This window comes from Somniosus microcephalus, chromosome 28 (assembly GCF_052327205.1).
Source record: "Somniosus microcephalus isolate GS21.2 chromosome 28, FLI_Smic_1.0, whole genome shotgun sequence".
NCBI lineage: Eukaryota > Metazoa > Chordata > Chondrichthyes > Squaliformes > Somniosidae > Somniosus > Somniosus microcephalus.
This window is the reverse complement of record NC_141014.1, coordinates 11,692,875-11,705,585: the sequence shown is the minus strand read 5'-3', so window position 1 is coordinate 11,705,585 and position 12,711 is coordinate 11,692,875. Positions and strand designations below refer to the sequence as shown.

The 12,711-nt window shown below is 46.6% G+C and overlaps 1 non-coding gene across 1 annotated transcript; it reads left to right on the top strand.

Annotated features, from left to right (window-relative positions):
• The first annotated feature begins 6,113 nt into the window (after positions 1–6,113).
• On the top strand, positions 6,114–6,186 carry trnak-cuu (transfer RNA lysine (anticodon CUU)). Its single transcript has one exon. It is a non-coding gene; the product is annotated as a tRNA-Lys (tRNA).
• The last annotated feature ends 6,525 nt before the right edge of the window (positions 6,187–12,711 follow it).

The following is a 12,711-nucleotide window of genomic DNA, read 5'->3' as shown; positions in this document are numbered from 1 at the left end:
AGCAGTTTCCCAAACCGCATTTGATTGACGGTTTAAATACCTTACTACTTCAGGGGCTGGGTTTATTTTAAAATCCTTTGTCAGCCATCTTTGATTTTCCTTTTCACAGCACACGGGCTGTGTTGTGTCTTCTGCCATGAGGTCGGACAGCCATCTTTGATTATCCTTTTCACAGACACACAGGCTGCCTTTTCTTCTGCCACGAGGTCTGACAGCCATTTTTGATCCCTGGATTTTTAAAGGTGTATTCTACCCAGGTATTCTATAATTAAAAATAAATCTTCGGAGCTGTAGAAAATTTCAAAAATTTTGCGAAATCCTACAGGCCGAAGGGCCTGATTCTGTGCCGTATATCCTGTGTAATATAATCCTGTGTCAATGGTGGAACGTATACTTAACAAAGTGAAAAATTACCACGGGTGAGCATTGAGGCCCAGGTGAATTTCAAATTGTAGTTTGGGCTAAAATGCAAAACTATTAGAGCCTGAGGAACTTAAACATTGGAAGAGAGGAGATTGCGGAGAAATGGTGAAGGATGGCATCGGATGGCCAAGGATAGAGTCGCAGAGCGAGGGAGCTGCCAGCCCAGGAGACATCTTGAATTTCCTTCAAGGAAAGTGTTTTATTTCATTGAATTAACGGATTTTCTTTCTTTCACCCATTTTATTCTTTCAGTTTAGTGATTTGTTTTGAATTAATTCTGAGTTAATGCTTTCTCTTGTGTTGCGATGTTTTCATTCTTCAGTTGTACTCACTGATTCTACTTATACTACAATTGTGCTCCTTTCTGTTACTCATCACTTTGGTGCTTCTTGTGTTAAGTAATTTATTTCAGTGAATTTAAGCTTTTTCTTCCATTTAGTAATTTTATTTCTTCCGTTGAACGGGGAAACACCATGAAAATGGGACTCATCAATTCAACTCATCCAGAATTCTGCTGCCCGTATCCTAACTCGCACCAAGTCCGGTTCACCCTTCACCCTGTGCTCACTAACCCACACTGACTCCCAGTCCAGCAATGCTTCGATTTTAAAATTCTCATCCTTGTGTTCCAATCCCTCCATGGCCTCGCCCCTCGCTGTCTCTGTAACCTTCTCCAGCCCGACAATAATCCAAGATCTCTGCACTTCTCCAATTCTGGCCTCTATCACATCCCCTATTTCCATCGCTCCACCATTGGCGGCCGTGCTTTCAACTGCCTGGGCCCCAAGCTCTGGAATTCACTCCCTAAATATCTCCGCCTCTCTTTCACCCTCTCCTCCTTTAAGATGCTCTGTAAAACCTAACTCTTTAACCAAGCTTTTGATCATCTGTCCTAATAGCTCCTTATGTGGCTTGGTGTCAAATTTTCTTTGACAATCGCTCCTGTGTTACTACGCTAAAGGCGCTATACCAATGCAAGTTGTTGTTGTAGATGGCTTGGTATGGCGCGAGCAGTGACAGATACGATGGGTGAAAATAGCTCCCATCTCGGGTTAACTTTGTGAGACTCTGAAAATATGCGGCAGATGTCACATTTCGGAGCGGTCACTTGCCCTCAGGCGGGCAATATTGTCCTTTAAGCCCCAGTGGCCTAATGGATAAGGCACTCGCCTTATGGTGGGTTTGAGTCCCATCTAAAGTGATGCTTTTTTAAAGATTGATGCTAAGGCGGTTTAGGCAGGGCAAGTGGTGAATTGTATGGCCAGGCGGGGAGGCTGCATGAAGGAGGACGGTGTCATCACCTGTGAGCCAAGTTTCCGTCAAGGCCGTGATGTCAATGTAATCATCCACCGTAAACTCATGGATGGTGAGGACCATGTTCACAAGTGGATGGACATTCTGTAGGGGTTTGTGAGGGCAGAGTTACCGAGAGATATTTCCGTGGAAATGTGGAGAATTGCCGTGGGGCAGAAAGCGGTGGTGAAGTTGGAGGTCACCATAAGATCCAGAAACGGTGGAGAAATGGACGTCGGCCCAGGAGAGTGAATTTCTGGTCAGGACCTAGACAGCAGCAAAATAAACCAGTGGGGCAGTCACAGACTCAGCAGGTAACAGCAACGATGGGCGATGGGCTGTAAACTGGACAAAGTGCAGTTGAAGGCACGGCCGCCAATGGTGGAGCGATTACAATAGGGGATTTGAAAGAGGCCAGATTTGGAGAAGCGCAGAGATCTTGGATTATTGTAGAGCTGGCGAAGGTTACAGAGACAGCGAGGGGCGAGGCCATGGAGGGATTGGAACACAGGGATGAGAATTTTAAATCGAAGCGTTGCTGGACTAGGAGTCAGTGTGGGTTAGTGAGCACAGGGTGACGGGTGAACCGGACTTGGTGCAAGTTAGGATACGGGCAGCAGAATTATGGATGAGCTCAATTAATGAGTCCCATTTTCATGGCGTTTCCCCGTTCAACAGAAGAAATAAAATTACTAAATGGAAGAAAAAGCTTTAATTCACTGAAATAATTTACTTGACACGAGAAGCACCAAAGTGATGAGTAACAGAAAGGAGCACAATTGTAGTATAAGTAGAATCAGTGAGTACAACTGAAGAATGAAAACATCGCAACACAAGAGAAAGCATTAACTGATAACAATTCTGTCACCATTACTGATGCTAGCTTTTATTCCAGATTTATTTAATTAACTGAACTTAAATTCCCCAGCTGCCATCACAGGATTTAAACTCATGTCTATGGATCTTTAGCCCAGGTCTGTGGGTTATTTGTCCAGTAACATAACCATTATGCCACTGTTCCCTAATGAATGAATACATCCAAACAAAAGAGAAAGCATTAACGCACAACTGATTCATAACAAATCAGTAAACTGAAAGAATAAAATGAGTGAATGAAAGTAAAAGCGCTAACTCAATAAAATAAAACACTTTCCTTGAAGGAAATTCAAGATGTCTCCTGGGCTGGCAGCTCCCTCGCTCTGCGACTCTATCCTTGGCCATCAGATGCCATCCTTCACCATTTCTCCCCAATCTCCTCTCTTCCATTGTTTAAGTTCCCCAGCCTCTAATAGTGGCTGCATTTTAGCACAAACTACAAGTTTAAAGTAACCTGGGCTCACTGCCCATTCTGGGCAATTTTCCACTTTGTGAAGTGCTCCTTCCACCACTTGCCCCACCTAAACCACCGTTGTGTAAATCCTTAAAAACACACCACTCCAGATGGGATTTTAACCCACAATCCCTGGCTTAGGATGCCAGTGCCTTATCCATTAGGCCACTGGAGCTGAATATGCAAAATGCCTCTCCTGAGGGCAACTGACTGCTCCGAAATGTGACATCGGCCTCACATTATCAGTTTGAGAAAGTGAAGCACAAATGGAATCTATTTCCACCCATCGTATCTGCCGCTAGCACCATACCAGAGCCATCTACAGCAACAACTTGCATTTATATAGCACCTTTAACATAGTAAAACGTCCCGTGGCGTTTCGCCACCCAACTTTCCTTCCTGACCCCATGTTAGCTGATATTTAAATGGTTCCTTCTCCTCAGGTACTCTCTCCCTCCCCTTCAAATCAGCCGCCATCTCCTCAAAAAATACACTCTTGACGCTTCTGTCTTTGCAAACTACCGCCCCATCTCCAACCTCCCTTTTCATCCAAGGTCCTTGAACTTGCTGTCACCTCCCAAATCTGTGCCCATCTTTCCCTCAACTCCATGTTTGAATCCCTCCAATTAGATTTCCTCCCCGCCACAGTACTGAAAAGGCTCTTATCAAAGTCACAAATAACATCCTATGTGTCTGTGTCCATGGTAAACTATCCCACTTCAATCTTCTCAACTTGTCTTCAGTATGGTTGACCACACCATCATGCTACAACGCCTCTCCTCCGTCGTCCAGCTGGGTGGGACTGCACTCGCCTGGTTCCACTCTTATCTAGCCAATCGTAGCCAGAGAATCACCTGCAATCGTTTCTTTTCCCACTCCCGCACTGTTACCTCTGGAGTCCCCCAAGGATCTATCTTTGGCCCCCTCCTATTTCTCATCTACATGCTGCCCCTTGGCAACATCAGCTGAAAATACAATGTCAGATTCCACATGTACACTGACGATACACAACTGTACTTCACCACCATCTCTCGCGACCCCGTCACTGTCTCTGATTTATCTGGCATCCGGTATTGTATGAGCAGAAATTTCCTCCAAATTTTTTATTCATTCACGGGATCTGGGCGTCGCTGGCAAAGCCAGCATTTATTGTCCATCCCTAATAGCCTTTGAGAAGGTGGTGGTGAGCAGCCTTCTTGAATGGCTGCAGTCCGTGTGGTGAAGGTACTCCCATAGTGCTGTTGGGGAGGGAGTTCCAGGATTTCGACCCAGCGATGATGAAGGAATGGTCGATATATTTCCAAGTCAGGATGGTGTGTGATTTGGTGGGGAACATGGAGGTGGTGGTGTTCCCATGTGCCTGCTACCCTTGTCCTTCGAGGTCACGGGTTTGGGAGGTGCTGTAGAAGAAACCTTGGTGAGTTGGTGCTTTGGTCAATTAGGTTTTCCCTCATGTTGGTTCACTCACCACCTGCCACAGGCCCAGTCAGGCAACTTGGCCAGCTCGGTCAGTAGTGGTGGTACCGAGCCACCTTTGGTGATGGACATTGACTGGAGGGCAGTAGGTGGTAATCAGCATGAGGTTTCCTTGCCCATGTTTGGCCTGATGCCATGGCAAACAATCCCATGGCTCTATTTCAAAGAAGAGTAAGGGTGTTCTCCCCAGTGTCCTGTGACCAATATTTATCCCTCAGCCAGCATCACTGAAACAGATTATCTGGTCATTATCATGTTGCTGCTTGTGGGAGCTTGCTGTGTGCAAATTGGATGCTGCATTTCCTACATTACAACAGTGACTACAGTTCAAAAAGTACTTCATTGGCTGTAAAGCACTTTGGGATGTCCAGGTCACAGAAGGCGCTATATAAATACAAGTCTTTTTTCTTTTTTCCCTCGTTTCATCAATGGCCGTGCTTTCAGCTGCCCGGGCCCTAAGCTCTGGAATTCCCTCCCTAAATATCTCCGCCTCGCTACCTCTCTCTCCTCCTTTAAGATGCTCTATAAAACCTACCTCTTTAACCAAAATTTTGATCATCTGTCCAAATAGCTCCTTATGTGGCTTTGTGTTGTGGCAGAACCACTGAATGACTCTGGCTAACTGTACATAATTCTCTTTAACGATGTTCTAACACCAGCCTAAGCCTGTACCATTGTGTTAGGCGTTACTGTATTTTGTATATAGAGTTTGCATGTACGGTGCGTGGCCCCTTTAAGAGCGCGGGAAAACGCGAAGACGTCACGTCGCAAACCACGTGACTGCCCAGGCAGTCCTCGTGGCATCTCCGTTGAGTAAAGATCTGTTTCATTGTTCTCCTGTGTCAATCTCATTTATTCGTAGGAATTCGTCAATTCCTACAGTGTCAAAGTTTGTTTGACAATCGCTTCTGTGTTACTCTGATAAATGCGCTATACCAATGCAAGTTGTTGTTGTAGATGGCTTGGTATGGCGCGAGCAGTGGCAGATATGATGGGTGAAAATAGCTTCCATCTGTGCTTATCTTTCTAAGATTCTGAAACTGTGAGGCAGATGTCACAATTCGGAGCGGTCAATTGCCCTCAGGGGGGGTGCTTTTTGTATTCAGCCCCAGTGGCCTAATGGATAAGGCACTGGCCTTCCAAGTCAAGACTTTGGGACATCCAGTGGTCACGGAAGGCACTTTATAAATAGAAGTCTTTTTTCTTTTTTCCTTCGTTTCATCAACGGCCGTGCTTTCAGCTGCCCGGGCCCTAAGCTCTGGAAATCCCTCCCGAACTACCTCCGCCTCACTACCTCTCTCTCCTCCTTTAAGATGCTCTATAAAACCTCCCTCTTTAACCAAGCTTTTGGTCATCTGTCCTAATAGCTCCTTATGTGGCTTTGACAATCGCTCCTGTGTCACTACGATAAATGCGCTATACCAATGCAAGTTGTTGTTGTAGATGGCTTGGTATGGCGCGAGCAGTGGCAGATACGAGGGGTGAAAATAGCTCCCATCTGTGCTTATCTTTCTAAGACCCTGAAAATGTGAGGCAGATGTCACAATTCGGAGCGGTCAATTGCCCTCAGGTGGGCTGCTTTTTGTATCCAGCCCCAGTGGCCTAATGGATAAGGCACTGGCCTCTTAAGCCAGGGATTGTGGGTTCGAGTCCCATCTGGGGTGCTGTGTTTTTAATGATTAACACGATGGAAAGTTCAGTCAGGGCCAGTGGTGGAAGGTATAGCCGGGCGGGGAGGCTTCTTTAACAGGAAGGTGTCATCACCCATGAGTCAAGTTTCCATCAAGGCTCTGATGTCAATGCAATCACCCACAATAAGCTCTTGGATGGTAAGGATCTTGTTCACAAGTGATGGGACATTCTGGATTAGTTGTGGAGAGGGGCGGTGATAGCTGATCTGCTGGCGGAGTCCACAGAGTCAGGGGTGAGTGGGATGGGAAGGACAAGATTATCTCCCAGCTGGTGATCTGGGCGGGAGGTTCAGCGAGACAGTGCGATGGGACAGTTGTGTTTGCAGCTCGGAAGGAGGCAGCAATGGGCCCTTCGGAGGATGTCAAGATGCACAGATGGAAGCTGTCGGATTATCCCAGAGGGAGTCAAGCCCGGGCCGGCGGCAGGAGTGTAGGAAGGTCAGGAGTAGTAAAGGGTGGGGGTAGGGATTGTGGAGGGCAGAATACTTGAGAGGGAAGGAATAAAAGGAGGCATGATGACAGGAGAGAGGCCGAGGAGGGGTAAAGAAGAAAAAAGGGAACTAGAAGTGATGGGCTCGGGTCTGGAGCGGCCACCAATATGCACACATGAATGGACACAGGGAAAGTCAAGTTACAGAGGCCCGGTTACACAGCAAGATTAGACCAGACGTGTCCCAGTAATAAACGGGGAATAGAGAGGAGACAATGAAAGGGAGTCCAAAGTTAAAGTCAGGAGGTCCCGTGGTGGGATAAAGTTGAGGTCGATGGGGTGGAGTCAGCTTGGAGCATCGATGAAATGATGTCCAGGTTCAGGGACAGGTGTGGAGGACGAGTGAGTCCAGAAGCTATTTGAAGGGTCGAGTAAAATAGCATCCATCTGTGCTTAACTTTCTAAGACTTTGAAAATGTGAGACAGATGTGATATTTCGGAGCGGTCAATTGCCCTCAGGTGGGTTGCCTTGTTGTGTATTCAGCCCCAGTGGTCTAATGCAGACAAATTAAACTTCAGTTTTTGATGTTAATAAATGGTGGAGGAATGACTTTACAGATTGACGGCATGGATTTGTCTGATACAATAGAATGATCACGATGTTGTAAATGTTTTAATTGTTGACAAAATCCATTAAAAAAAATAGATAAAGCACTGGCCTCCTAAGCTTGGGATTGTGGGCTCAAGACCCATCTGGGGGATGTGTTTTAAAGACTAACACTTCAGTGTTTAACCGGGGCAAGTGAAAAGAGAAGGCTGAGGGGTGACCTAATAGAGGTCTTTAAAATTATGAAAGCTTTTGATAGAGTGGATACAGAGAGAGTGTTTCCACTTGTGGGGAAGAGCAAAACTAGAGGCCATCAATATAAGATAGTCACCAAGAAATCAAATAGGGAATTCAGAAGACACTTCTTTACCCAGAGAGTGGTGAGAATGTGGAATTCACTACCACAGGGAGTGGTTGAAGCGAATAGTAGAGATACATTTAAGGGGAGGCTGGATAAGCATATGAGGGAGAAAGGAATAGAGGGTTACGCTGATAGAGTTAGATGAGGAAAGACGGGAGGAGGCTCGAGTGGAGCATAAACGCCGGCATGGACTGGTTGGGCCTGTAGGAATTATTAACGGGGATGGGGTTATTGTCTCTGGCCAGTCAGAAGCCTCTGAGCTGCTCCAGAGCCCCGTGCGGTTTCGAAGTGCTCCCCTTTTCCTGGTCCTGACCGCCGGACTTTTTCGGTAGCGATGTAGACAGAAACGAGACTCGTGGTTGGGTGCAAAACAGACCAGTATTTATTGAAAGAAAAAAAACCCAACTTAAAATAATGAATACAGCACACCTGTGCTCGATACAGCACTTTTACTTAACACAGTACACTTAATGTCCACTACAGCACTCTTTTGCTTAGTGCAACACTCCTTTTCTTAAATACAGCACCTTTAATAAAGTACACACTTACTTAAATACAGCAACTTTAACTAGTGCAGCACTTTACTTCTCACAGTACTTAGTGTCTACTACAGCACTATTTTGCTTAGTGCAACACTGTTACTTAACAGGGGAGGAAAAAACAGACACAACGAGGGAAAATTGACTAAAATTACAGTTTTAACAAAATCCCCCTTAATTCCCACCCCTAAATACCTATCTAAGTTGCTTTGTGATGGGCCAGAAAATCTATGCTCACCAGTGAAACGCTTGCTCCGTGCCCCTGTGGTCTTAGATTCTTCACCACCCTGAAATGGAGATACCCCAGTGTTTAAAAGTAACTGCTGATATTCCACTCCCTTGGGCAGGCTCCTGAGTTGTAGATAGTGTTGTGTATGTACCTTTAAGAGAATAACTGGTCTCAGACTGCAATACCGGCAGTGACCACCCCTGTATAAAAGGCGCTATTGAGCCTCTGTGTTTTTAGTTTCACTATTGACTTCCACCAGTAAAGACTTACTTTGTTCACTCCTGCTGTCCGTGTCTCAATTATTCACGGACGTAACACTGGCGACGAGTAAGAAACGAACTTACCTGCAACTCGGCAGCACCTCAAACGACGTTATTGAAGGTCGAAGCCAGAAGAAATAAAAAAAGAAATAAAATCCAAAGAAACTCGAGAAACGGGCGTCGACCGTGGGCAACCGCCCTCCAAATCGTCGGATTGGAAACTTGCAGGAGAGACTGTCCAGAGCCAGGCTTGGTTCCTTGGTCTGTGGTTTCCCAGCTAATCGGGCTGGTGGCAGGTAGTGCACTGATCCTTCCTGGGCTGCGGCGGGCTGAAGCTCGATCGGGTGGCTTTTCAACGGGGCCGGGCAGCGAGTCGGGAAGCAAAGAGAGAGAGAGAGGGTGGAGCACACAGGGCGCGGCCGGTGCTTCGGAGCCGGGCAGCGTTCGGACATAAGAAGAGGGAGGGAAGTGTCCCAGAGGGTCCGCTCCATGACGGGAAAATAATAAAAGAAAAAAAAATCAATATTAAACGCGCAAGAAACCGTGGAAAGCAGCGCTAACAACAGCAGGGAAGAAGGCAAAGCGCGGGAGGCGCCATTTTCTTAAATCGGGGAAGAAGGCAAAGCACGGGAGGCACCATTTTAGATTTGCAAGATGCCGAAGACTGGCTGTATCACTGCTTTTGATAATACAATAGAGGACTGGACCACGTATGTGGAAAGAGTCGAGGTATATTTCGAGGCAAACGAAATAGCGGAGGGGAAAAAGGCATCGATATTGCTAAACTTAATGGGCGCTAGAACGTACGGCCTATTGCGGGACCTGATTATTCCAGCCAAACCGAAGGCGAAGAGTTTTAACGAAATTGTTGCTGTCCTACAGGAACACTTAAACCCTGCACCGCTGTTGAAAGCAGAAAGATTTAAATTCCACAGGAGAACTCAGCACAAAGATGAGAGCAATGCTGAGTATCTTACGGAACTACGCAAGCTATCAAAGCACTGCCAGTTCGGAGCAGGACTGGCACATACCCTACGGGACAAATTTGTCTGTGGACTCCTGAGTGGAGGAACACAGAAGAAGTTACTCTCAGAGAAAGAGCTGACGCTAGATAAGGCTTTCAGCGTGGCAGTATCGTATGAAGCAGCAGCCAGGGGAGCTGCAGAAATTCAACAAAAACCACAGGAATACGGCACCCACGAAATGACACGGGGATTTGCAAAATGTTATCGCTGCGGCAGAACTAACCATGACCAGAAGGACTGCTGGTCCAAAGGCAAAATATGCAGGCATTGCGGGAAGATGGGACACATTGCACGAGTTTGCAGGTCTGGGAAGAAGACCAGCGACAACAAAAAGGCTACTAAGGAACTGTACAAGAAAGTACAAAAGATGACGGACAGTAGTTCCGAAGACCAGATGAGCGATAGTGAATCCGGGAACAGGAGACTAAGCTGTCTCAAACTTCACAATGTAATCGCAAAAGAGGATCACCGAACCATTTGGGTCACCCTCATGATAGCAGGGTCCCAAGTTAAAATGGAATTGGATACAGGATCAGCGCTAACTGTCATGAATCGACGAGACTACGAGCGGCTATTTTCACACATACCCTTGAGAGAGACTTCCATCGTCTTGACGACATATACGGGGCAAAAAGTATACCCCAGAGGAAAAATAAGGGTGCCTGTCGAATACAACGGCAAGAAAATACGGAAATTGTATCTCTACATACTGCCAAATGGTGGACCACCGTTATTGGGATGGGAATGGATCAGGAAGATAAACTTAGATTGGCACTCCATTCATGCAATGACGGTGGACAGTAAAAAAAGATGAAGACGTCACTCCTGGACGATTGTCAACAATCTTAGCTAACGCCAAAGAGGTATTTCAACAAGAACTGGGCATGCTTAAAGGCGTAACCGCCTCGATAAAAACAGAAGAGAATGCAGTTCCCAAGTTTTTCAAAGCAAGACCGGTACCATATGCAATTCGCCCAGCCGTCGAGGCAGAGCTGGAGAATCTGGAGAAGGCGGGCGTGTTGTCTAAGGTCGACTGGAGCGAGTGGGCGACACCCATCGTTCCTGTCATGAAGAAAACGTTAAGCAATAAGTCCGGGGAGCCAAGGAAGATTCGCATCTGTGGGGATTTCAAGGTGATGGTGAACCCGGTCCTTCACAATATCCTCTTCCAAGGATAGAAGACATATTCGCCTCACTGTCTGGAGGGAAACGTTTTACAAAAATTGACCTAGCACAAGCATATTTGCAGATGGAGGTTGAGGAGTCCTCTAGGAAGTATCTCACGATAAACACTCACAAAGGTCTTTACCAGTATCATCGATTGGTATTCGGAGTAGCATCGGCTCTGGCGATATGGCAAAGAGCGATGGAACAAGTCCTACAAGGGATTCCGGGGACTCAGTGTTACTTGGACGACATCCTTGTAACAGGTGAAGGTGACAGTGAACACCTTAACAACCTAGAACAGGTGCTCACTAGACTACGGGAACATGGGCTGCGAGCCAACTGCCCCAAGTGCGAATTTTTTAAGAAACAGATATCGTATTGTGGCCACGTGATTGATGAAGAGGGGTTACATAAGTCCCCTGACAAAATTGAAGCGGTTGTTAAGGCCCCAGCGCCTGAAAATGTGTCGCAACTGAGGTCATTCCTCGGATTGGTGAATTACTATCATAAGTTTTTGCCGAATTTGTCGACAATTCTGCACCCACTGAACGCCCTGCTACGAACGGGGGTAGCATGGAAATGGAGCGATGATTGTAAGCGTGCTTTTCAGAAGAGTAAGGACTTAATCACTTCAAGGGAAGTATTGGCTCACTACAACCCAGCACTGCCAATCTGGCGTGTGATGCGTCTCACTACGGCATTGGGGCGGTACTGTCACATAAATTCCTTGATGGTTTAGAGAGGCCGATAGCTTTTGCGTCACGCTCGTTAACTTCTGCCGAGCATAACTACGCCCAGATTGACAGAGAGGCCCTCAGCCTAGTGTGGGGGGTGAAGAAGTTCAATCACTACCTGCATGGTCAAAAATTTACTCTACTAACCGATCATCAACCTCTTGTCTCCATTTTCAACCCTCAGAAGGGCGTACCGATAATGACAGCACAACGGCTGCAGAGATGGTCCCTTTTCCTAGGGGCACACCAATATGACATCGAGTACAAAGGAACTAAACAGCATGGAAATGCTGATGGATTGTCACGTCTACCGTTGCTGACGGTGGAAGAAGAAGACCTTGCAGTGGATCCAATGGAGTTATTCCACTCGACCATTGTCGAATGTCTCCCTGTGACGAATGCAAACATAGAAAAGGAAACACGGAATGACCCGACACTATCACGGGTCTATGATTTAACGGTGAAGGGATGGCCAGCACATGGCGAGAATGCTGGCAGCAGTGGTTCGCCGAGAAGAGAACAGCTGTCAATGTGCAGAGGAACCTTGATGTGTGGATCCAGAGTAGTAATTCCACCTAAGTTGACGGATAGAGTGCTCAATGAGCTTCATGAGGGTCATCTGTGTGGGGTAAAAATGAAGAGCTTAGCCAGAGCATTTGTGTGGTGGCCGGGAATCGATAGAGAAATCGAAGAGATGACCAAAAGCTGTGCAGGATGTCAGAAGGTCCAAAACGCCCCAACACAAGCTCCTCTGCATCCATGGGAGTGGCCCTCATCTCCATGGCAAAGGGTGCACATTGATTTTGCTGGTCCCTTCATGGACTCGATGTTTTTAATTGCGGTGGATGCACATTCAAAGTGGCCAGAGGTAATAAAAATGTCCTCAACCACCACGGAAAAAACTATCACAGTTTTACGAAACATATTCGCCAGGAATGGGCTGCCTGAACAGATTTGCTCTGACAATGGACCACAGTTTGTGTCTGAAGAGTTCCGGAGGTTCTTAAAGAACAATGGTATTAATCATTACACATCTGCCCCATATCATCCAGCCACTAATGGATTGGCCAAGAGATTTGTCCAAACATTCAAGAAGGCTACCAAGGCAATGCGTAATGAAGATATACCCCTACAACACAAGGTGGA